Genomic DNA, 23,367 nt, shown 5'->3' on the forward strand with positions numbered 1-23,367 from the left:
GCGGCCCGCGCGCTCCTCGCCGGCGGAAACGCGTGGGCTCCCGGCGCTGCGCTCGCGGCGGCCGCGCCTCAGCTCGGCGGGGGGGGGCCGGCGCGCGGGGCGCCCTGGGCGCGGGCGTTCCCGGCTTTGGTCTTCAAAGTCCTTCTTTTCACCAGGAAAGGTAAGCGTGGCCCCTTTGCAGGTTTCTTTTCGGAACGTGAAAAACGAATTACAGGGGCCACCCCCATCCCCTTGTATCTGCGTCCCTCATCCACCGCTGACTGGGAAAAGCTATCGGGCCTTTGGAAATGTTAAAAGATGTCCGTCCCAGACACGGGGATGGAAATATTGAACACATGTTGGGACTTAAGTTACAGCTGAAATTCTGCGTATCCAAGATGGGATTTGGATTCTGTAGTGCCCATTCGGGTGAAGGCATGAGCGTTTGAGGTAGAGCTGCGTCCATCTTTCTGATAAGCCGTACTGTAGCTTTAACTGAGAATTATATTGCCCCCAAATTATTCCATCTTTTATGTAATTATGTCATCACTGTATAGCGGAGACCAAAACATCTTAAGTGAAATTTAGTACATTTCTGTTCCACTTTTAATTGTGAATTCATTTAGAATAGGTTGCCAACACCAGAGGGACCGACCTTCAAACGGCTTTGCCTCATTCACACAGCTCGGCCGGTGTACTTTTAATGCTACCCACTTAATAATCCCTAGGTATGGAGAGAAGATTCCGGGCGCTTGTTCTCCAACCGCTCCCTGAAACAACACGAGCGGGCGTTTTCAGTGATGAGCTTGGAGTGCCCCCCCGTGGAAGGAGATGAGCACTGCAATTGCTTTCTTACAGGTGAGTCCGCGGTTGCCTGCGATCTTGGGAACCTTGTGGTTCTGTACCTCTGCACACCGTGAGGCTGGATGTTACCTTTCCGTTAACAAACATCTTCGAGTTGAATCTCACTCTTTTTCTTCCATCGAAACAAATATTTGTTGAAAATAACGAGTGAGTGAATCCTTTTGTTTCCTCACAAAGCTTTCCAGCTGATAAAACTCGAGAACACTTGTTTTCTCGCAACACCCATGGCTGTGATGGTCCCCATTCTGACATTTTGGAGCAGATAGAATGAGGTGACAAGCACAAATAGGTGTTATCTCATGTGCCAGCCCTCAGCAGTTGGCAGTGGCTGACACAGAAGGAGACTGAGGCCACGTTTGGGCTCAGAAGGAAAGGTCGATGTGATGAGTGAGCAAGGTGCAGAAAGGAATTTAATCACTCAGTGCCCGAGGAGCAGAAGGCTGTTATTGATTTATAATAGTGCTAGCCATTGGCAAGTTGTCGCCGAGTTCGTTTAATTTATTTCAGTCTTTGTTTTCATCTCAAAAGTCAAAACCGTGCACTCATCGTATCCCTTTCACTGTGCCTCACAATAAATCCCACTCTTATTTATGTGATGATAAATTATTGCTGTAGCCTCTAGCCTGTTTCTCCAAATGCTGACTCAGTCCATCCTTATGCTGTCCTATTCCTCAAACTTACTTTTGATCCGTGCACCTCTATGTGCTAGCGCTCCCCCAGCCATGCAGCTTGTAAGCAGGAACTAACAGAGGGGGTAATTAATAATTATGGTCCATAAACTGGGGCTCTTCTGGGCTAACTGGGGCATGTGGTCACCCTACTTGTAAATCCTGAAGTTCAAGGGCAGGGTCACTGTGCACTCCTGGAATATACTGAGCGGCTGAGTAACCACATACCTGCTCATCTCACATCTTCATGAATTCCCCTCCATAAATGTTCTTTACAATGTGTGTTCACTGCTCAACAGCAGATATGTGTAGCTGCAAATCCCAGACTCTGCAAGCTTCCCACTAACTCCTGGAGGAAACTTAGATAACAGCCATAGAAGGTTGCCCACTGCTAGACCCTCTGAAGTTGAGCACAGAGAAGACAGTTAAGTGCCCAGGAACGCAGAACAGGTGTGCTTCCATTTTAAGCAAATGGTATGTCCCTGTAGGCTAAGTGTAACTGTTCTGGGCACGTTTAAGGTATGCTAGGCTAAGCTAGGATGTTTGGTAGGTTAGGTGTATTACATGCATTTTCAAGTTATGGTATTTCCAACGTTCAGTGGGTTTATCAGGACGTAACACCGTCGTAAACCAAGGAACGTCTATACAATGAAGATAATGCATTGCCTTATATAACTGAAGAGTCCAGGTAAAGTTTCAAGCAGTGGTTGATCTAGAGGCTCCAATAGTGTCACCAAAAGTGTTAGTTTCTTCCCATTTCCCATTTCTCTACCCCATCTTTCCAGGTATTGGCCTCAGCCTAAGGGTAAATGAATGAAATCACCAAGACTATCATAGCTGTATGAAGGTGGTAACTGAATGTTCTCCAAGAAGGAATAACAGAAGAAAGTGACTTGAGTCATTCGAATCAAGGTATTTTTTCATGAAATAATCTGTAGATTAAACAATATTTGAGGGAAAAAAAAAACTGTCCTTGTTGTGAGCCTGTTGAGGTTCACAGTGGAGGAAGCTCTTCTCTCTTTCGGTATGTTACAGTATTTAGTGTGGTAGTAAGAGGAGGCTGTGATGAATGCCAGCCTCCCCCAGGCCTCACATATTACAGGAGACCAGTGTGCGAGGAGAACCCTTAAAGAACAGTTGGTCCTGCCTCTGTAATGTCCTGGGAAGTAACTAAGACCCAGAGATGGGGGTGAACATGAACTTCATTTCTTGAGAACTAAAAAGACACTAAAATGTAAATGGGGATCAAGCCTCTGCATGCCCAGACTTGTTTATTTGTCAAAAAAACAGCACTTACAAATCAGAGTCTTACACAGAACTTTAACCACTCCAGACCAACCAGGCCCCCCAGTAAAGACTCTGTGGTACAATTTCAGAAAGTGAGCTCACTTTGTTCTTGTTACCCACAGCTTCCTCTTGTTTGAATATGGTGTTTTCTGAACTGAGACACACCTATGGCAAAGGACACATGGTATATTGTAGGAAAATATAACTGGTATATCAAGCTCATGATTTCACAAAGATTATTGTTTAGGATGAGATTACCGTTGATGTATTGGTGGTATTCCTCTTTACACTATCCGTTTTTTAAGTATAGGAATCAAAAAGGCCTGTGAATCTTCTACTCAGTTAACCTTAACCCTTTGAAAGCAAATTTACACACTGCTGCATTCACGGAAAATCTGTGAATACTCTGGATATGTATGACAGTTGAAGAGAAAATATTTATAAATTTTTAAAGACTGCCGACCTTATTAATGTCAAGCCATTGAATTGTAAAAAAAGAAAAAGTTTTATTTAACTTTTTAAAGAGATGGAGCTCATTGGCTTTCACTCAGTAATGTTCTCACTCCTCTATTTGTTTTGCAAGAAACTTCAAGTCTCTTCTGTATGTAATCTTCAATCTGCCAAATTGTATGCATGACTTGTGTTGGTGTTAAAAGATAATTGCTCATTTGAACATTCTAAATCTAGCCTTCCATGGCAAGTTTACATTCCACATGCAAGATAAAGTAAATGGGAAGATCATAAAACTGGAGCTATAAGGAACACTGCTTGATCATGATGAGTAAGATAGGTTTTGTTGTCTGAATTACCTTTTTCAAACTCAGCTGAAGAACTAGTTGTAAATATTTTAAACCTTATTAAAGAGGCACTTGAACAAAAAAGGCCTCAGATTTCCACTTCTGGCAATAAAAAAACTAAGTATTCTGAAAGGTCTCCCGACCATAAATAAAGTAGATCCTGGATAAACCATCCTGTATTGCATTTCTGAATTTGTAAGAAAGAGGAAAAATCTTCAGGATACTCTCTCCAAAAATAAATTTTAAAAATGCAGGATGGTAAGCTGCAGTGGAAAGAGAAAGGTAGACTGTCCTGAAGACAAAAGCCAGTATCAGAACTGTGAAAGCTGGATTAAGTCTTGGGCTAGAAGCAACTACAACAGTTGAACTTGAGAGCCCCACATTAAGCTGATATTCTCAAAGAGAACTAAAATGTTGCAGGTCCATAGTCTCCCTGTTTCCTGGCAGAAGCAAAAATAAATGTTTCCTGGAGAATACCATCCCCACTGCATTCCCATAAGATTCCCCACAGATTCAGAGCAAGCAAATACAAGTTTAAAACCAAGATCAGAAAATATACATAAAAGACACCACTGTTGCAAATCATCAATAATGACAAACCGATTCAAGTCCCCAAGGAAGTCACACTTTGGAATTGTCAGATACAGAATATAAAATTGCTATATATAAACTGATTAAGTAAGATATCCAAAACATGAGTAACTGCTAAGAGACTGTCAAAACTATTCTGTAGATTTGAAAAATAAAAACAAAAAACTTTTGGAAATAAAAAAATATGATTGTTGAGAAAGAAAACTTAACGAATGGTTTAGATTGCAGATTAGATGTTAATAAAGGAAGAATTGGTGAATTGGACAATATATCTGAAAGAAATAACCAGGATCCAGTATAAAGAAAAAAAAGATGATAAACATTAAGATAGATATTGAAAGATGTGGAGGATAAAATAAAAGACTTTAATATACATCCACTCAGAGTCCTAGAGAAGAGAATAGGGATAGAATGGAGTAGCTGCAGTATCTGAGGAGAAAATGACCAAGAACATTCCAGAACTGATGAGATACACAAATGATAAATAAAAAATCCACAAAGATACACACTGCAGTGAAATTACAAGCTACAAAAGACAAACAAAAAATATTTTAAAAGCAACATGAGAGAAAAGGAATGATGTTTAGACCCACCACAGTGAAAACAGAAAGCAAAAGAAAAGGAAATATTAACTTCAAATTGTGGAGAGAAATTAACTATCAACTTAAAATTATATATTCATCAAAACTATCTTTTCAGAAATAATAAGAATATGAAGACATTTTTAGTTGAGCAAAAACCTCGAGACTTTGCCACCAACAGATCTTCACCATAGGAACTTCTAAAGAATGTGCTTCAGTAAAAGAAAATTATTGCTAAGGGAAAGTCTGAAATGCAGAAATAATAGTGAATAAACTGGTTAAGATGTGGATAAATTTAAAATGGTATCATATGTATGAAAAAGAGAAAGAAAAGGACAAGAAGAGGAAGAGGAGAAAGGGGGGAGGAGAACTAATTTACCATGTTTAGAAAATAGAGCATATGGGGCTCCTGGGTAGCTCAGTTAGTTAAGCGTCTGACTCTTGATTTCAGCCCAGGTCATGATCTCAGGGTCATAGGATCAAGCCCCACCTGGGGCTCCACACTCAGCCGGGAGTCTGCTGGAGATTCTCTCTCTCTCCCTCTGCACCTCCCCCCACTCTCTCTCTCTCAAATAAATAAATCTTTGAAAAAGAAAAAAGAAAGAAAATAGAGCCGAGAACTAAAATTCTAGCCTCCAGTAACATCTAAGTCAGAAGTGAGTAGCTGATGAAAAGTGTTCTAAAATCCTTGTATTTTTCAGGAGCACATTTAATATGTTAACTTAATTGAAACTTCCTTAAATTTAATATGTATGATAAAATTTCAGTGTTAATTACTAAAAGAAAATAATGTATTATTTTAACTAGTGGAGGGGGAAAATTTGGTTTAAAAAATTAACTAAAAAACTAAATTAATTTTAAAAAAGCAAGAGGAAGACAGAAGCAAGAGTGAAACAGGAAAATTTACATTGATAGAAACAAGTCTAAATATAACAATAATAAGAGTAAATGTAAATGAATTAAGCACAAGTTAAAAGAAAAATATTGTTATACTGTTTATAATAGTCATATCTAAAATATAAAGATACAGAAAGTTTAAAAATATAAAGATTAAAAATAAATACCAGACAAATACCAAAATAATGCAGAGATCACTACATTAATATTAGTTAAAATAGAATATAAGACAAAGAGCATTACTGGGAATAGAGAAAGTCACTATATAATGATAAAAGTTTTCAATTCACTATGTAACTAACAATTTTAAACTTGTATGTACATAATAAAATTGCCTCAAAATCATCATAGGATATTTTAGCACACCTCAAGTAATTATTGATGGTCTAGAAGAAAAAAATCAATACAGATAAAGAATATTTAAAGAATATATATCGCAAAATCGCTATAATTAACATAGTTAAAATTACATGTCTGCCAACTACAGAATATGCATTCTTCTCAAGCTTACAAGCAATATTTCCAAAACTCTACCACTTAGCCATAAATCAAGTATCAAAACATCTCAAAGAATCAGTATTCTTTGAAAAGACTGTATTCTTTGGCAACAATATAGTTGAAAGTTAAGGGACAATAATACAAACTTGATGAAGACTTCAAGCCATACATTCAAGAAGTCCTATGATTCTTAATCAGGATCACTACAAAGAAAAGCATAACCAGCACATCATAATAAAAGAGCTGAAAACCAAAGACAAGGAACAAATCTTAAAAGCAGTCAGAAAGAAAAGACATTACCTTCAAAGGGACAAGAGTAAGATTAATAGCCATCTTCTCAACAGAAATTATGAAAGTCATAAGACAATGGGCTAAAAGAGAGTAACAGGAACCTAGAGTTTCATATTCACCAAAAATATCCTTCAAAGTTAAAAGCAAAATAAATAGGTTCAGACACAAAAATTGGGTGAATTTATCCCTAGCAGACATCCATTAAAGGAAATGCTGAAGGGTGTTCTTCAGGCAGAAAGGCAGATAATTCCAGATAGAAGCTCAAAGATGCAAGAAAAAATGAAGAACAATAGGATAATATGTAGGTAAATATAAAGGAGTATTTATTATATAAATAGGAATACTATTGCCTTATGGGGAATTAAATAGATATAACACAGAAGTCAACAGAGAAGTAAGTAGAGTCAAAGTGTCCTAGAGTCTTTGTATCTAACACAGTGGCTCTCTAAGTGTAGTCCCCAGGTCACAATCATGAGCATCACTTAATAAATTGTTAGAAATACAAATTCTCAGACCTCACCCCAGAACTCCTAAGTCAGAAACCCAGGGCCTAGCAATCTGTGTTTTAACAGATTTAAACCCTAAAGACAAGTCTGGTGCATGCTTAAGTTTGAGAATCACTGGTCTAGGAAATAGCAATGGTCCTAATTTACATAGAAATTTAATGATTCAAGTAACACATTGTTATCTCTTGGGTAAGCACTATAAGCTGGGGAGTTAGGTCCCCTTTTTCATGCCTGACATTAGTCAACTCATATCTTCTCTCTTTTCTTCTCAGTCTAACTGGAGGTTTATCAATTTTACTAATCTCTTCAAATAACCCGTTTTTCATTTCATTGATTTTTCTCTATGGTTTTCTCTTTCCTATTTCACTGATTTCTGCTATCTTTATCTATTACCCTTATTCTGCTTACTTTGGGCTTGATTTTTTTCTTCTTTTTCTAGTTTCTTAAGGTAGAAGTCAATAAAGGGTACCTACTTATATTTAATATCATACTTAATGATAAAAGACGGAATGCTTTCCCTCTAAGATTAGGAACAAGACAAGGATGTCCACCTCAGTGCTGCTATTCTACATCATAATGAAGATTCAATGGAATAAAATAAGAAAAAAAATAAAAGGCATACATATTGGAAATAAAGAAATAAGCCTGCCTCTATTTGTAGAAGACCTAATTTTTTAGGTAGAAAATCCCAAAGAATATTTAAAAAAAAAAAAAAAAGAAAGACTGTAAGTTTAGCAAGATTGCAGAATATACAGTCAATATAAAAAATATCAATTATAATTCTATATACCATTAGTGAATAATTGGAAATTGAAATCTAAAGGCAAAATTATTTACAATAGCATCAAAAAAGATGAAATGCTCAGGGATAAATCTAACAAAATAGTTCAAAAACTGTACGCTGAAAAGTATAAAGCAGTGTTAAGAAAAATTAAAGAACTAAATAAATGTACTAAATTTCACAGAATCAGAATACTCAATATTGTGAAGATACCAATTCTTCCCAAAGAGATCTACAGATTCAACACATTCCCAGTCAGTATCTCAGCATACTTTTTTGTAGAAATAATCAAGCTGATTCCAACATTTATATAAAAAAGGAAAAGACTAGAACAATCTATTTCCCCATCAGCCACCAACAGAGTCCGTATACCAAGTTTCATACTATCTTATGGTTTAGAGTTTTCCCTAACCAAATCTGTTTGTCCTATACACTCATTGCTATATCTATTGCACATTGAATAGTTGTATATTCTTTAAACCATATACAATCACATTTTATGAAGAACAACGGTCGGGATGCCTGGGTGGCTCAGTTGGTTAAGCGACTGCCTTCATTCAGCTCAGGTCATGATCCCAGGATCCTGGGATCGAGGCCTGCATCAGGCTCCCTGCTCAGTGGGGAGCCTGCTTCTCTCTCTCCCTCTGCCTGCTGCTTCCGCTGCTTGTGCTCTCTCTCTCTCTGACAAATAAATAAATAAAATCTTTAAAAAAAAAAAAAAGAGCAATGGCCAACATAAATACATTCTATTAAAATAATTTTCCCATCTTGATTGATTTGTTGGAAAAAATCAAGAAATTCGTATATCAATGTGTGAATTTACCATATAAGCCTTTTTCTAGAAAATAAAAGCATGTGGAGGTGCCTGGGTGGCTCAGTCAGTTAAGCGTCTGCCTTCGGCTCAGGTCATGAGCCCAGGATCCTGGGATGGAGCCCCGCCTCAGGTTCCCTGCTTAGCAGGGAGCCTGCTTCTGCCCCCTCCCCCCTGCTCATGCTCACCCTCTCTCCCTCGGTGTCTTAAATAAATAAATAAAATTTAAAAAAAGAAAATCATGAATCTATACTTTCTTACTCATAAGCAATGGAAGTAATGAATATTTTCTTTTCCATATTTTTCACAGCAGCTTCTGTCACTAACATCTGCTGCTTTTTATATGATGTTTATGTGAACATCAGTTATTGTAAACTATCAAAAAGGAAGGTAGGTAGACCATGGTTAAAAAAAAACCTTAAAATGTGAAGAGCAAGACCTTATTTTTAAGCACTACCTATGTCATTTTCTCTTACGGACTGAACTGTGTTCCCCAAAATTCATATGTGGAAGCCCTAACCTCAGTGTGACTATATTTGGAGATGGGTAATTAAGGTTAAATTTAAATGACATCATAAAGTGGGGTCCAAATTTAATATGACTGGTGTCCTAAGAAGAAGAAAAGACAGCAGAGGGTCTGGTAAGGACAGTCCATGTAAAGACAGAGTGAGGTGTCCATCTGTGAGCCAAAGAGAAAGGCCTCAAGAGAAACCAAACCTGGTGACACCTTGATCTTGGACTTGAAGACTCCAGAACTGTGAGGAAATAGACTCCTGTTGTTTAAGTCCATCTGGTCTATGGTATTTTGTGATGGCAGCCCTGGAGGACTGAGACATTGTCCATCGAGCATGTGCCTCTAGTTCCTGCTTCCCCTGTATCTATGGATGTTTCTGTAAAATAATTAGCCAAAATTCATGCCATTTGGCCTCCTCGCCCCTTACATTCTACCACCATTTGTTTGACACAGTCATGTCTCCGCCTCCTACGTGTGGCACGTCTCCAAAGCATCCTAGAGATTCAAGGTCGGTTTCTGCTGCACCTATTTGATTAGCTCATTTTGCAAGTTTCTGGGTCGATGCAGACTATCACAAAGCCTGCTTGGCCAAGGGACAGAGATCAATAAGGAGGGAGACAGCAGGAACAACAGGGGTTGGGTTCGGAAACCTTGCCACACAGTGCGCTGGCTTTGTGGAGCTCCATGGAACAGGCCCATGTGCTGTAAACTTTTCATCTGCTCACAAATTGCATTTCACAGCAATACTAAAAGAGTGGGTTACTGATGCTGCATGTGGGAGGTATGTGCACAAATCCTGTTATCAGATAATAGGATTACCATGCATGCCTCCTGAGCATGCTTTGAAAGTTTACTCCTAACTCTGCATATATAGCCACAGGCCAGCCATTTTATTGTACAACAAATAAAATTGCTGCCAAATCATTTCTAAAGCCACTATTATTTTCCTCATTATTTCCATCATCATTTCTGAAGTTGAGCTACAGCAACAGCCCTATCAAGGTGAGCGTTTTCTTCTTCCCTCTCACATCTGCACCACCCACCACCATCCACCTGCCCAAGTAACACCAGATTGTTTCTTAAACTCGTTTTAGAAGTCATAGGAAATTATGGGTCTTGAGGACATTAAGGAGAAAAATCAATAGAAAAAAAAAATACCAGTTATTTTAGCAACACAGATGAGATGTCTTCTACAAAAATTACAACCAAAAAGTTCTTTGAAATGGTCGGTCATTTACCATACCAGGTGTCATCGGCTTCAGTTTAACCCTTCCACTGAGTCTTAGGTTATAAACGGCACAGTTGCAGTTCCCAAAATTTCATGTGCATGAACTTCCACCCTCTTGTGTCTGGGAAGATCTCCTGCTGTACCCCAGCTATACCACTGAGGAGATGGCTCTGCGTGAGGAGACCAGAGTCTCGATCCTCAACCCTGTGGTGACAGTGACTCAAAGGCCCTGAACCCACAACCAGAATGCCTGATCTCTTAAAAAATTTCCTCTGGGTAGACGAACCATGAGAGATGATAGACTCTGAAAAACAAACTGAGGGTTCTAGAGGGGAGGGGGGTGGGAGGATGGGTTAGCCTGGTGATGGGTATTGAGGAGGGCACATTCTGCATGGAGCACTGGGTGTTGTGCACAAACAATGAATCATGGAACACTTCATCTAAAACTAATGATGTAATGTATGGGGATTAACATAAGAATAAAATTAAAAAAAAAAAATAAAGTGATGTAGACAGTAAAAAAAAAAAAAAAAAATTTCCTCTGAAGTGTGAATTGATTTATTTGGAAACTAAGGGCTTTATGTATACACTTAATCATTTTTACTATAAATTATATGAAGATAAATACAAAATATGTAAAAATAAATAGTTAAAATTTGAATAACAAGAGCATTAGGGAGTACAGAAGCATCCCCCGCAATGCAGTCAAAAATTCCTGTATAACTTTTGACTCTCCCAAAACTTAACAGTGTACTGTTGACCAGAAGCCTTACCAATAACACATACAGTTGATTAACACATTTTGTATGCTGTATGTATTATATACTATATTCTTATAATAAAGTAAGCTAGAGAGAAGAAAATGCAATTAAGAAAATCTTAAAAGAACATATACTTACAGCACTGTACTGTATTTAACAGGGAAAAAAAATCCATGTATAAGTGGACCCATGCAGTTCAAACCCGCGTTGTCAAGGGTCAACTGTGTGTAATTCAGTGAGCACTATATCTTTTTCAGGTAACATATGAACACTTGCAATCTAGAGTATCCTGAAATTTCTAGGTTGTACAATTAACTCCCGCGCAAGACGAGTCTGAGGACAAATTGTGAAATGAGTAATGTTGTATTCAGTACCAACACTGTAACTCCCACTCTTGTATCCATTCAAGACCTTCATGGGATTCTTTAAACTGGACAGAGCCTCTTCTTCAGCTGCCCTCTTCCAAGAGGGATCCTGCCTGTTCCAGATTACCATTCCCCCTTCTTGCAAGTCCCCTATCCTGAATCTCATTGCCTCAGGGTTTTACTTCAAATCTGCATGGTAAAAGAGAATTCCATCCCATACCCTTCAGAGGTGTTACATTGTTTGGATTCAAATAAACTTTACAGCTCACTACCCTCTTGACCCTGGGCAAATCCTAAGAATGCCCTGACCCAGACAATTCTCTTAAATTTTATCATGATTACCCCTCTGCTTTGCATTATAGTTTAGCTTCATTTATTCAAAATTATGTACATAAAATTCATTCATGCACTTGTGTGTTGTTGTTCCTTCGTATTTTTCTTACTGTATAGTATTTCATTTCATGATACTATAATCTATTTAACCCTTCTGTTGATAATGGGTTTTGAGTTGTTTCCAGTTCAGGGGTATTTTGATTAGTGTTCTATAAACATTTGTGTGCATGTATCCTGATGAACATAAGCACATATTTCTTTAGAGTATATACTTAGGAGAGGAATTTCTGGGTTATAGGCTATGCAAATCTACATCTTTGCCAACACTTCTCAGGGTTAGAATTTTAATTTCACACAATCTGATGGGTATGTAATTGCACTTCACTGTAGTTTTAACTTGTACGACCTTATTTATGAATGCCTTTAAATATATTATGGCCATACATATATTGTTTGGACATCCTCTATTGTGAACTGTCTGTTCAAGTCTTTTACATTTTTCTGTTGTGCTGTTCAGTTTTTTCCTTAAAGGAAATTGAAGGAATTTTGGACAATTTTTTTTTATATATAGATGTGAGCCCTCTGTTAGATGTGTTGCAAGTGTTTTCTCCTTTTAGTGACTTTCCTTTTCTTAATGTGTCTTGACTGTGTCTTTTGACACATGGAGTAAAATTTAGCAATCTTTTTTGGTGCCTTATTTAAAAATATCTTTTCCAAGCCCATAAGCATGAAGATATTCTTCTAGATTATCTTCAAAACACTTTGTTTTGCACTTGACATTGAGATCTACTTTCCACCTAAAATTTACTTTTGTCATGGTGTTAATTATGAGTCCAGTTTCTTTCTTTTCTCCTTCTCCTTCTTTTTGCATTTATGGCTCATTTGTCCCAATACCTTTTATGGAAAAGATAGTCCTTTCCCTGCTATTCTGTATTGCCTTCCTTGAAATAAATAATGTAACCAATCCACAAATATATGTTTGGGTTTTAAACTGTTATGTTCATTTATGTTTATTTGTCTTTTCTATCCTTGAACCAAAATGATGCTTCTTAATTACTAATAGTTTTAAGTCTTAATACCAAGTTGAGCAAGTTCTTCTCATGTTGGTCTTCTTCCTCTAGATTATCCTGGCTATTTTTGACTCTATGTATTTCCATATCATTTTTGGAATTAGCTTGTCAAGTTTTATACACACACACATACACAGCTTGAAGGGGGGGAAGGAGAAAATGAGAGAGAGAGAAAACATGTTGCTATTTTGATTGGGATTACATTGAATCTGCATTTTTTAAAATGTTGAGTCATCAAATTCATAAACATGGTACATTTATTTAAGTTGCTTTTATTTTCTTTAAGTTTTGTAGTTTTCTTCACAAAAGTCTTGCACATTTTTTTTTTCAGAGTTATATTTGGGTACATGACTTCTTTTGCTATTTTTAATGGTATCTTTTGGTTCCTTTCTAAATATTGATTACTGCCATATAGAAATGCAGTTAATTTTTATATTGATTTCATATGCACTGCTCAATTTGGTAATATGTTTAATAGTGTAAAATTATTTATTAATAATAATAATTTATAGTGTTAAAATAATTGTAATTTTAATAATGTATTCATAGGTCCTTTTAGATTTTCTATGTCATAATCATATCATTTTTGAATAATGACGATTTGTTTCTTCCTTTCCAATTCATATAATTCTTTTTTCCATTGTTAGGTAGAACTCTCCAGTTAAGCTAATCAGGCATAGGATCTTCTTTGCAGGATGAGCTTTTTGGGGGGGGGGGTGTTAATTATATATATATTTTTTTTTTATTCTTATGTTAATCCCCATACATTACATCATTAGTTTTAGATGTAGTGTTCCATGATTCATTGTTTGTGCATAACACCCAGTGCTCCATGCAGAATGTGCCCTCCTCAATATCCATCACCAGGCTAACCCATCCTCCCACCCCCCTCCCCTCTAGAACCCTCAGTTTGTTTTTCAGAGTCCATCGTCTCTCATGGTTCGTCTACCCCTCCGATTTCCCCCCCTTCATTCTTCCCCTCCTGCTACCTTCTTCTTCTTCTTTTTTTTTTCTTAACATATATTGCATTATTTGTTTCAGAGGTACAGATCTGAGATTCAATAGTCTTGCACAATTCACAGTGCTTACCAGAGCACATACCCTCCCCAGTGTCTATCACCCAGTCACCCCATCCCTCCCACCCCACCCCCCACTCCAGCAACCCTCAGTTTGTTTCCTGAGATTAAGAATTCTTCATATCAGTGAGGTCATATGATATATGTCTTTCTCTGTTTGACTTATTTCGCTCAACATAATACCCTCCAGTTGCAGGATGAGCTTTAATTAGGGATTTTCTTTCCTTAGTAGTTATAGAAGTATTTAGGTTTTCTATGTTTTCTTGTGTCAGTTTTAGTAAGTTGGTAAGCTTGTGTCAGTTGTGTTAAGTTTGCTACTTTCCTAGGAATCCAAACATTTTATCTGAATTTTCAATTTTTTGGCATAAAGTTGTTCATATCCTCTTACAATCTTTTTATATATTAATTATTGATTATTTATTCCTTCTCTCTTTCTTTCTTGATAAGTCCCACCAGAAGTTAGTATATTTTATTAATCTTTTCAAATGACTGCATTTTGACCTTGTTTATTTTTTCTATTGAATGTTTGTTTTTTATTTCATTAGTTCATGTTCTCATCTGTTTTATTTTCTGCCTTCTAATTTCTGTGGATTCACTTTTCTGTTATTTTCTAACTTCTTGAGATTGATATATGGCTAAGTAGTTTTCAGCCTTTTTTTCCTTCTTAATATATACCATTTTTAAAAATATTTATTTATTTGAGAGAGAGTAGGCACATGCACAAGTGGGGGAGGTGAGGAAGAGGAAGAGAAAGAGAGAGAATCTCAAAGCAGACTCTCTGCTGAGCTCAGAGCTAAAGGTGGGGCTCATCCCAGGACCCTGAGATCATGACCTGAACCAAAATCAAGAGTCGGTTGCTCAACTGACTGAGCCACCCAGGCGCCCCTTAATATACACATTTAAGGCATAAATTTTCTGCTAAGTACTGATCTAACCCTATCTTAAAATATTGAATTTGTAGCACTTTCACTATTATTCAGGTAAAAACACGTTCTAATCTCCGTTGTGATTTCTTTTTAGACCTATGGGCTGTTTTGATGCATAATGATGAAATTCTAAACATGGGGATTTTTATTTCTGTTTGTTATTGATTTCTAGCATAAACACACTGTGTCAGAGAACATGTTTTTTATGATTTCAGTTCTTTTATTTTTTTAAAGATTTTATTTATTTCTTTCTTTATTAGAGAGAAAGGGAGCACAAGTGAGGAGCAGCAGAGGGAGAAGGAGAAGCAGGCTCCCCGCTGAGCAGGGAGCCCTATGTGGGGCTGGATCCCAGGACCCTGGGATCATGACCTGAACCAAAGGCAGATGCTTAACTGACTGAGCTACCCAGGTGCCCCAATTTCAGTTCTTTTAAATCTGTCAAGACTTTCTTACAGCTCAGTGTAGTGTCATTTTTTTTTAAGAGAAAGAGAGAGCACAAGCAATGGGAAGGAGCAGAGGGAGAGAGCGAGAAAGAATCTTAAGTAGGTTCCACACCCAACATGTAGCCTAACATGGGGCTCAATCCCATGACCCTGAGATCATGACCTGAGCTAAAATCAAGAGTCAAACACTTAACCAACTGAGCCACCCAAGTGCCCCAGTGTCAATTTTTGTAAATATTCTGTATGACTTTGAAAAGTGTGCAATATGCAGCTAACTGTATATATTTGGTCTAATGTGGTAATCATATTGTCAAGTCGTTTATAGCCTTCCTGATTTTTTTTATCTCTTTGCTTTATCAGTGAGTAAAAAGATGTTTTCAAACCTTTGCTGTGATGGTGAATTTGTTTCTCCTTCTACCTGGGTTTGCTCTATATATGTTGATGTTGTTATATTCAAAGCATGCAAATATAGAATTGCCATATCTCTCTGGTGAGTTGGACCTTTTTTTTTTTTAAGATTTTATTTATTTATTCATGAGAGAGAGAGAGAGGCAGAGCGAGAAGCAGGCTCCCAAGGAGCAGGGAGCCCGATGCGAGACTCGATCCCAGGACCCTGAGATCACGACCTGAGCCGAAGGCAGACGCCCAACCATCCAAGCCACCCAGGCGCCCGAGTTGGACCTTTCATCATCATGAAGCAAAGCCCTTTAATTCTAGTAATGCTTTTTCCCTAAAGTCTGTTTTCTCTGATATTAATGTAGTTGTTCCAGTTTTAAAATAAACTGGGCAAGGGGATTTAATATTTGACTTCCTGTCTTTCTTTATCCGTATCATCTTTATCATTGAGTTATATTGCTTGAAAAATGTTTATATGTATCCAGTCATACACATAATTCCTTAACTGGAGCATATAGTCAATTTACATTCAATATAATTACTTTTGTCTTTGAGGTTATATTTACTATCTCACTGTGTGCATTCCACTTGTCTACCAACTCTATGTTCCTTTTTCTTTCTCTGTTCTCTTGTCTTCTTGTGTAGTGATTTTTTTCTGTGTGTAGATATTAGTTTAAAATATCTACACCCATTTTACTTTTGTTTTTTAGTGATTCCCCTAGAACTTACAAAATGGATTAAACTTATAAAGTCAGATGTAATTTAAAAAAGAAAAAAAAAGAAAAATCATCTGTAGAAATAATTTAAGGCCAAGAGTAGGATTATAATCTGCCAGGTGTTGTTTTTATTTGCTTCATTCAGGTATCTGGAGGCAGCAGCAGTTAGGATCACCTTGCCTGGGATCATCTGGGCTGCCTATGTGACTGGAAGGGTATAGAGCATACAAGATCTGACTTACTTCCAGTTCACTTTTACTGCTATCTTTCCAGTCCAAGGACCAGGGGTAGGGTGTTATTTATCGGGACACACACTCTTTACATGCCCTGGATTATAGTTCCACCATCTCTGGCTCAGTAAGACCTCAGCTCAGCCTCATGTCTGCCACTTCTGAATCAGCAGCAAAAGTGGTCAAGTAATGGACTCACATTCTGAGCTCCCATCCTCTGCCAGATCTCAGTCCAATAATGGTTCACTATGTTGTTTGCTCTTCCATGCTTTTTAGAAAAAAAGTTTAGGATATTCCATTCAACTCTTTCATTCCTGTGCCTTAGAGATTACCCCTCACTTCTTGAAGCTACTTATAACCTGGTTACCCATTTAACCACTACTTACTGAGAGCCTACTATGTGCTTGGATCGGGCAAAAGCCTTGCTCTCAAAACTCAGCAGTAAAGTCTTGTTCTCAAAAAGTTGGCATTCTAATTGGGGAAAGAGATGATAAACAAGTAAACATAATTGAATATAATGAAGGAGTGAACTATATAAAATCCTGGAGAAGTTTCTTCAGCACTTGAAACAAGTTCAAAGGCCCTGAAACAGGAGAGAGCTTGGTACTTAGAATAACAGCGGCGGCAGGGGAGGGGGGGCAGGGTTCCTGGAGCAAAGGGAGTAAAATGAGAGTAGCAGAGATGATGTCAGGGTAGCAAAAGCCAGAGAGCATAGGGCCTTGTAAGGTTTTATTCTAGATATAATGAAAAGCTCTTGGTGTGTTTTGAGCAAGAGAGAAACTTGAGATGACTTGTATTTGTATTAAATTGCTCTCGCTGCATTATGGAAAATAGCCTGTAGATCTTTTCTCTGATTCTGATTTAACACACTCCAATAAATTCCTTTTCCCTCTGAAATTTGCTAGTCATAAAACAAAACAAAACCTAAGTAACATACCTAGACAGGGGACTGCAGAGCAATGTGAGCTATTTCATTAGACTTGGTGAAAGACAGCGAAGACCCCTATTCCGTTCCAGGCTAGGAAGCTAGCTGCCCTGGGCAGGTAGGACTCAAGCCCTGCTGTCCTGGGTCTGGTCCCCCAAGGGGGCTGCTGCTTATTTGACACGGCCATCCCTACAGCAAGATAGTGAGAAAAGTCCTGTAGCCCCAGCCCCATGCTATTCTAGGAGCCAGCCACTCCCCTGAAACAATCAAGGTCCTGTTTTCAGATAGCCAGTCCCGATTTCTCCCTCCTTCATCCCCAGAAGAGGCTGCCACCCACTGCTTCAGTTGAGGTCACCTCTGTCACTTGAGGTGTTCTCAGTATGGAAAGAGATCAAGCAAAGATAAAAGTTACATGGCACAAAGTAGATAACCACTGAGCAGGGAGCTGGATACCCGCTCACTCTTAACTGCCGTGGAGACAGCAAACTAATAGATGATGGCACAAAGTTCACAGAGCAGTTTTCTGACCACTCTTTTTTTTTTTTAAGATTTATTTATTTTGACAGAGAGAGACACAGCGAGAGAGGGAACACAAGCAGGGGGAGTGGGAGAGGGAGAAGCAGGCTTCCTGCCGAGCAGGGAGCCCGATGCGGGGCTCGATCCCAGGAGCCTGAGATCATGACCTGAGCCGAAGGCAGACGCTTAATGACTGAGCCACCCAGGCGCCCCTTTCTGACCACTCTTGAAAAATGAATTAGGAGTAAAGCAACGATGGCACAAGTAGGAAAGCCAATGCTCATGGCAAACTCTAAAGAAAATGGTGTCCCATTCCTAGATCACGTGTGTGAATAGGAAAGCCAATGCTCATGGCAAACTCTAAAGAAAATGGTGTCCCATTCCTAGATCACGTGTGTGAACAGGCATTAACTGTGGCATATCCAAGATGGGCCATGAAGTCAAAATAGCCATTTTATTCTCACGAATGGTAACATTTCATCTCTTCAGAGCCCAGCTATCTAGCTACCTCAGCTGCCCAGCATGCAGAGGAGAAAGGTAGTAGACGAAAATGATCCAAAGAATTCAAATAGATTTAACACGGTTTATTCACTCAGACCCATATCTTTTCTTCAAGGGTGAGCCCCGGGACTCTCTATTAGTGATTCTTCTCTCCTAGTTTGTTCACATTTTTCTTAGTTTTCTTTTCTCTTTATTCTTTTTACCTCTTAGTTATACACAGCATACTGATATTACAGGTGAGAAATGGGCTACCATATGAAATACATAGAAACAAGTCTGACATCAAGAGACCAGAGTAAAAATTTGAAAATCTGGATGTGATATCTCAAAAAAATATGACAGTTTGGTTTCATTTCGTTTATGGGCAAATGGCGTTATAATTTTGAATTATGGCATTACAGAATCATACAACAGCTGAAGTGCGCAATGATTTCCCTTACAGATGAAGAAAAGTTAAATTGTTTTCTTAAAAAGAGCAAGAAGAGTGTATTGCACTATAAAAAGAGTCCCACTAAGACATAGTCAAGATTCAGTTTGAAAACTGAGGGCACACGGGCATGTAACTCACCTATTCCAAACCACTATTTTATTGTAGTGATTTTTTCACTTCATCTTTGCACATGGTAATTAGATGGCACTCTCAGATGGCACTCTCTACATACGGCTATGTAGTTAAGAACTGGAGCTCTAAAATCAGATGGGTCTGCACTCAGCTATTTAAGAGCTGGATGACTTCAAACAAGTTACGTCACTACCTTAAACCTAGATCCCAGATCTCTAAAAGGAGATGAGTAGCACCTCATAGGGTTAGCACGAGGATGAAATAAGATCAAGCATGTGGGGCACTTAGCCCCACAGTAATTGTTCAGGAAATGGAAACTATGACTTCTACTATCTTAATGCTGGAGACAGTATTGCCTAATGACTATGGACAGCCAAAATGCATAGGTTCAAACGTCAAATCTTGGTTTGGCCATTTACTGTGGGTGAGTTAACTTGAATCTCCCTGTGCCCCCATTTCCTGGTCTTTACGATCTTATTTATTTATTTGAGAGAGAGAGAGAGAGAGAGCGCGCTGAGCTGGGGGAGGAGCAGGAGGGAAGGGAGAGGGAGAAGAGGAGAAGGGAGAGAATCTCAAGTGGACTCCCTGCGCTGAGGCCGAGGCAGGGCTCGATCCTTCCACCCAAGATCATGACCAGAGCTGAAACCAAGAGTCAGATGCTTAACCCACTGTGCCACCCAGGCACCCCCCCCCCATTTCCTGGTTTTTAAAACGGAGATGGTGGGGCACCTGGGTGGCACAGTGGGTTAAGTATCTGACTCTTGGTTTCAGCTTATGTCATGATCTCAGGGTCCTGAGATGGAGTCCCGTGTCAGGCTCCATGCCCTGCCTGCAGTCTGCTTAAAACTCTCTCTCCCTCTCCCTTTGCCCTTCCCCCAATGCTTGCGCTCTCTCAGTCTCTCTAATAAATAAATAAATCTTTAAAAAAATAAAATGGAGACAATGATTGTACCTCCCTCATAGGGTTGTTGGAGAATTAAATGAGTTAATGTATAAAAAGTGCTTAGATCAGGCCTGGCACATAGTAAGCACCATATAAATGTCAAATGTCATTGTCATTAATGACTGGCCATACCACTATTATAAAGCACTTTCCTCCTTCAATTTAGCCATGACTCCCTCGCTCTGTCCTCTCCTGGCAATCATGTCATATACAGTGTTCTCACTGGGTCATCTTAAGCAAGTCTTAGGACATCCTTGTGACACAAAAAGAAGAACCTGACACAAATGTAAATAAATGCCACACAAATATTTGTCCAAACAAATGTTTAGCTGAATCATGAATCCTAGTATCAAACAATTCAAGTATCACAATATGTAACAGTAAATTTTTTAAAAGGAAAGAAATTAACAGTGTATGATTACAAAAGTAAGTTCCTTATCTCACTAATTCATGGAGAATTATAACTACTAAGTCTAGTATAGTGAAACCACTCTAAGCAGGTGCAATCCATTCAATTAGCATAAGGTGGCGCCAAAGGATGTTTTAATCTGTGGTTCTATGCATGGGACAAGGTGCTCAGCCTAGCTAGAAAGTTTGGGTATACAGGAAGATTCCAAGTTAATGTGCACATCCCGCAAGGAGTCTCAGCTATCAGCAGCTTCCTGAAACCTTCTGTGCCCAAACTTTTGAAATTGCTTCATCTTGGGTAAGACCAGGAAAGTTCCTCTACAAAAGTGTGCCTAAAACAACCTTTGGTTATACAGATAGTATTAAACTAGGGCATGCATGTTTGACACCTGCTAGGAAGCTGTGCTATTTTCCCCTTGTTTTTTTGGTTGGTTTGTCTGTTTCATTTCTAGTAAAAAAAAAAAAAAAAAAAAATGACACATACACCGTGTAGGAAAGCCATCAAATTTTAAATACTAAAAGAAGATAATCATGCATGATACCACAACACAGAGATAACCACTAACCCATCTCCAATAGGTTAACCTCCCAAACTCCTTCTTTCTGTCAGAAGTACCAATATTCTCCAGGGGCTAAATTCACAATATTTGATGTGTTTTATTCTTCCTTAACAAAAACAATCCTATCCGCCCAGAGCTTTATTTTTTTCAACAGTGTTTAACTATTGGAGATCTGTGGCACAACAATACTTAACACTACTAAAACTGTACATTTAAAAAAATGGTTAAGATGGTAAGTTTTATGTTGTGTGTATTTTTTATCACAATTCAATTTTTTTTAATTTATAAAAAGGAAAAGAAAAGAAACAAAAAAAACCATTTAACCATTAACATTTTGGTGCATTTAGTTCAAATTAATTTAAGCAGTCTTGTTCTTGTAAAGAGAGGTGGTGTAAAATGGGCCAATAAGCAAGACATGCTAAGGAAATAAATAAAAACCTTGTGACCTAGGGATTCACTGGGCATGTGTTCCAAGGAGCATATACCATGCCTAACACTATGCGTAACAAGAGGGCAAGATAGATGTATAGGTTAAGAGTCGACCTTCAACTTCAATGTCAACTTCTCCATGACTTGACCACAAGGCCCAAGTGACCCTGAGCACTTCTTCGGGAAGTCAGATGGTGAGCAAAACCTGAAAATGTCCTAGATTAGTCTTTGGCACCCACACGAATTGTTGGATGCCTAAGATGTAGGCAAGTAATGAGAGAAAAACTGAGTGAGTTGCTTCTTGTGATTCCACCTGGATTTTAGGCTACGTTGGAGGTGGTGGGGGACGTTGTATGATGGGTTTGAACAGATGGAAGTCATACCAAAGTGGGATTATGGAATCTGCAAAGTTCCAGAGGCAGACTGCATGGATTTAAAGCCTAGCTCTGCCACTCACTAGGTATGTGACTAGCTTTGCAAATTACTTTATGTTCCCCTTTATCCCCCTTTGTAAAGTGGGAATGAATCATAGTAATAGCAGTATGTATAGAATTGATAAGTATATTCAATGAATGAATATGTATAAAGCTCTTGCTATGGCACTTGACATACAGAAAGCAGCTGCTAAATGGTAGCTATTAGTACAGATTTTGGAGGGTTTGAAAGTCAGTCCTAAAAATTTGAGTAGTAAGCAGCAAGGAGACATAGTCTAGAAGGTAGGCTAAACATGATAGAAGATGATAGAAGCATGATAGAAGATCAATGTGTGGACTGGGGTAAAACGGGAGAAGCAGATTCTCTCAGTAACTTGGGCTTACAGTTTCAAGGGTTTGGCCTGCAGTGGTGTAGCAGGAAGCAATGCGTATGAGAAATTAATTCATTATCACGAGGAACACATGTCAGAGGCTTTAGAAATGGAAAGAGCACCCAACTAGGGGCTGGGTGACAGGACATTGGCTGTGGCTCTCTAAAAGGAGTTTTAATATTTTCTTTCCATATTCCAATGGGTCAGCTTGCACCATTGCTGTAGGAACTGAAGCCCACCTAGAAAACTGTCATGCACAATAACTATCGAGAGACAAACCCACTGCTATAGACCAAGACTTCTTCATTGACATCAAAGAAACGACAGCAATGGTTAGAAAAGCCTTAAGGTACTAAAAGATGACTACTACTGTAGCCAGAAATCTCAGGTGACTCTATGGCATCTTCCAGGTGGCTAAACAGAACCTTCCCAGATCCCTTCATGCCCCAGCCACTCTCTGGTCCTGGGGCATGTTTGCCTAAGCTCCTCCCTAAATGTTCTGATTTCCATGGTTAATGTGTGCAGAAAAGATCCTGAAGTGAGGAATAAACCATGGAAATTCGGACTTTTGTTTAAACTTTGGTCATGAAGAATGTGCCCTGAAGTTGGGGTGGGGAATAAGTCAAATCTTAATTTCTATATTGTAGAAAATTAGTCACAGAAGAGCATCCACCCTCTACCCTCATTGAATCTAATTTAAGTTTTCTGTCAGGAATAAGCAACTCCTGGGTTTGTATGGCGTTTGGGGTGTCCAAAGCCTTCCTCCCCGAGTGAGAAGGCTCTCTGTAATGTCTTTGGAAGTTACCCTTTCTCCACGGCTTGTCTGAGTTAAGGAGATAGGCTGGCCTGGCAGCATGGCCCCACTAATGGGGATTTCTTTCTCTTGGATCACAGATGGGTCAGATGTTGCAACAACCAAGAAAATTATAAAGACTTGAAAACAAAAAGAGAAGCACCGAGTTGATAGCGAATACACTGTTGTGAACTGATTTAACTGCCCACATGACTATGATATGGGCATTCCTTCCAATGCAATGATTTGCTCCTCTACTTTGTGCTAGTTTTTACTGAAATATTTGTTTGGCTATATGTTTTGTGACTCCCTATAT

The 23,367-nt window shown here is 38.6% G+C and overlaps 1 long non-coding RNA gene across 3 annotated transcripts; it reads left to right on the forward strand.

Moving 5' to 3' along the window:
• The first annotated feature begins 61 nt into the window (after positions 1–61).
• Positions 62–15,824, forward strand: LOC118006852. 3 transcript variants are annotated; one of them, XR_004678211.1, is made up of 4 exons: positions 62–160; positions 708–837; positions 2,297–2,423; positions 15,785–15,824. It is a non-coding gene; the product is annotated as an uncharacterized LOC118006852 (long non-coding RNA). The 3 variants fall into 3 exon arrangements; XR_004678213.1 differs by lacking the exon at positions 15,785–15,824 and adding an exon at positions 8,862–8,940; XR_004678212.1 differs by lacking the exon at positions 15,785–15,824 and adding an exon at positions 2,921–3,874.
• Positions 15,825–23,367: the final 7,543 nt, after the last annotated feature.

This window comes from Mirounga leonina, unplaced genomic scaffold (assembly GCF_011800145.1).
Source record: "Mirounga leonina isolate KUSES-001 unplaced genomic scaffold, KU_Mleo_1.0 Mir_115, whole genome shotgun sequence".
NCBI lineage: Eukaryota > Metazoa > Chordata > Mammalia > Carnivora > Phocidae > Mirounga > Mirounga leonina.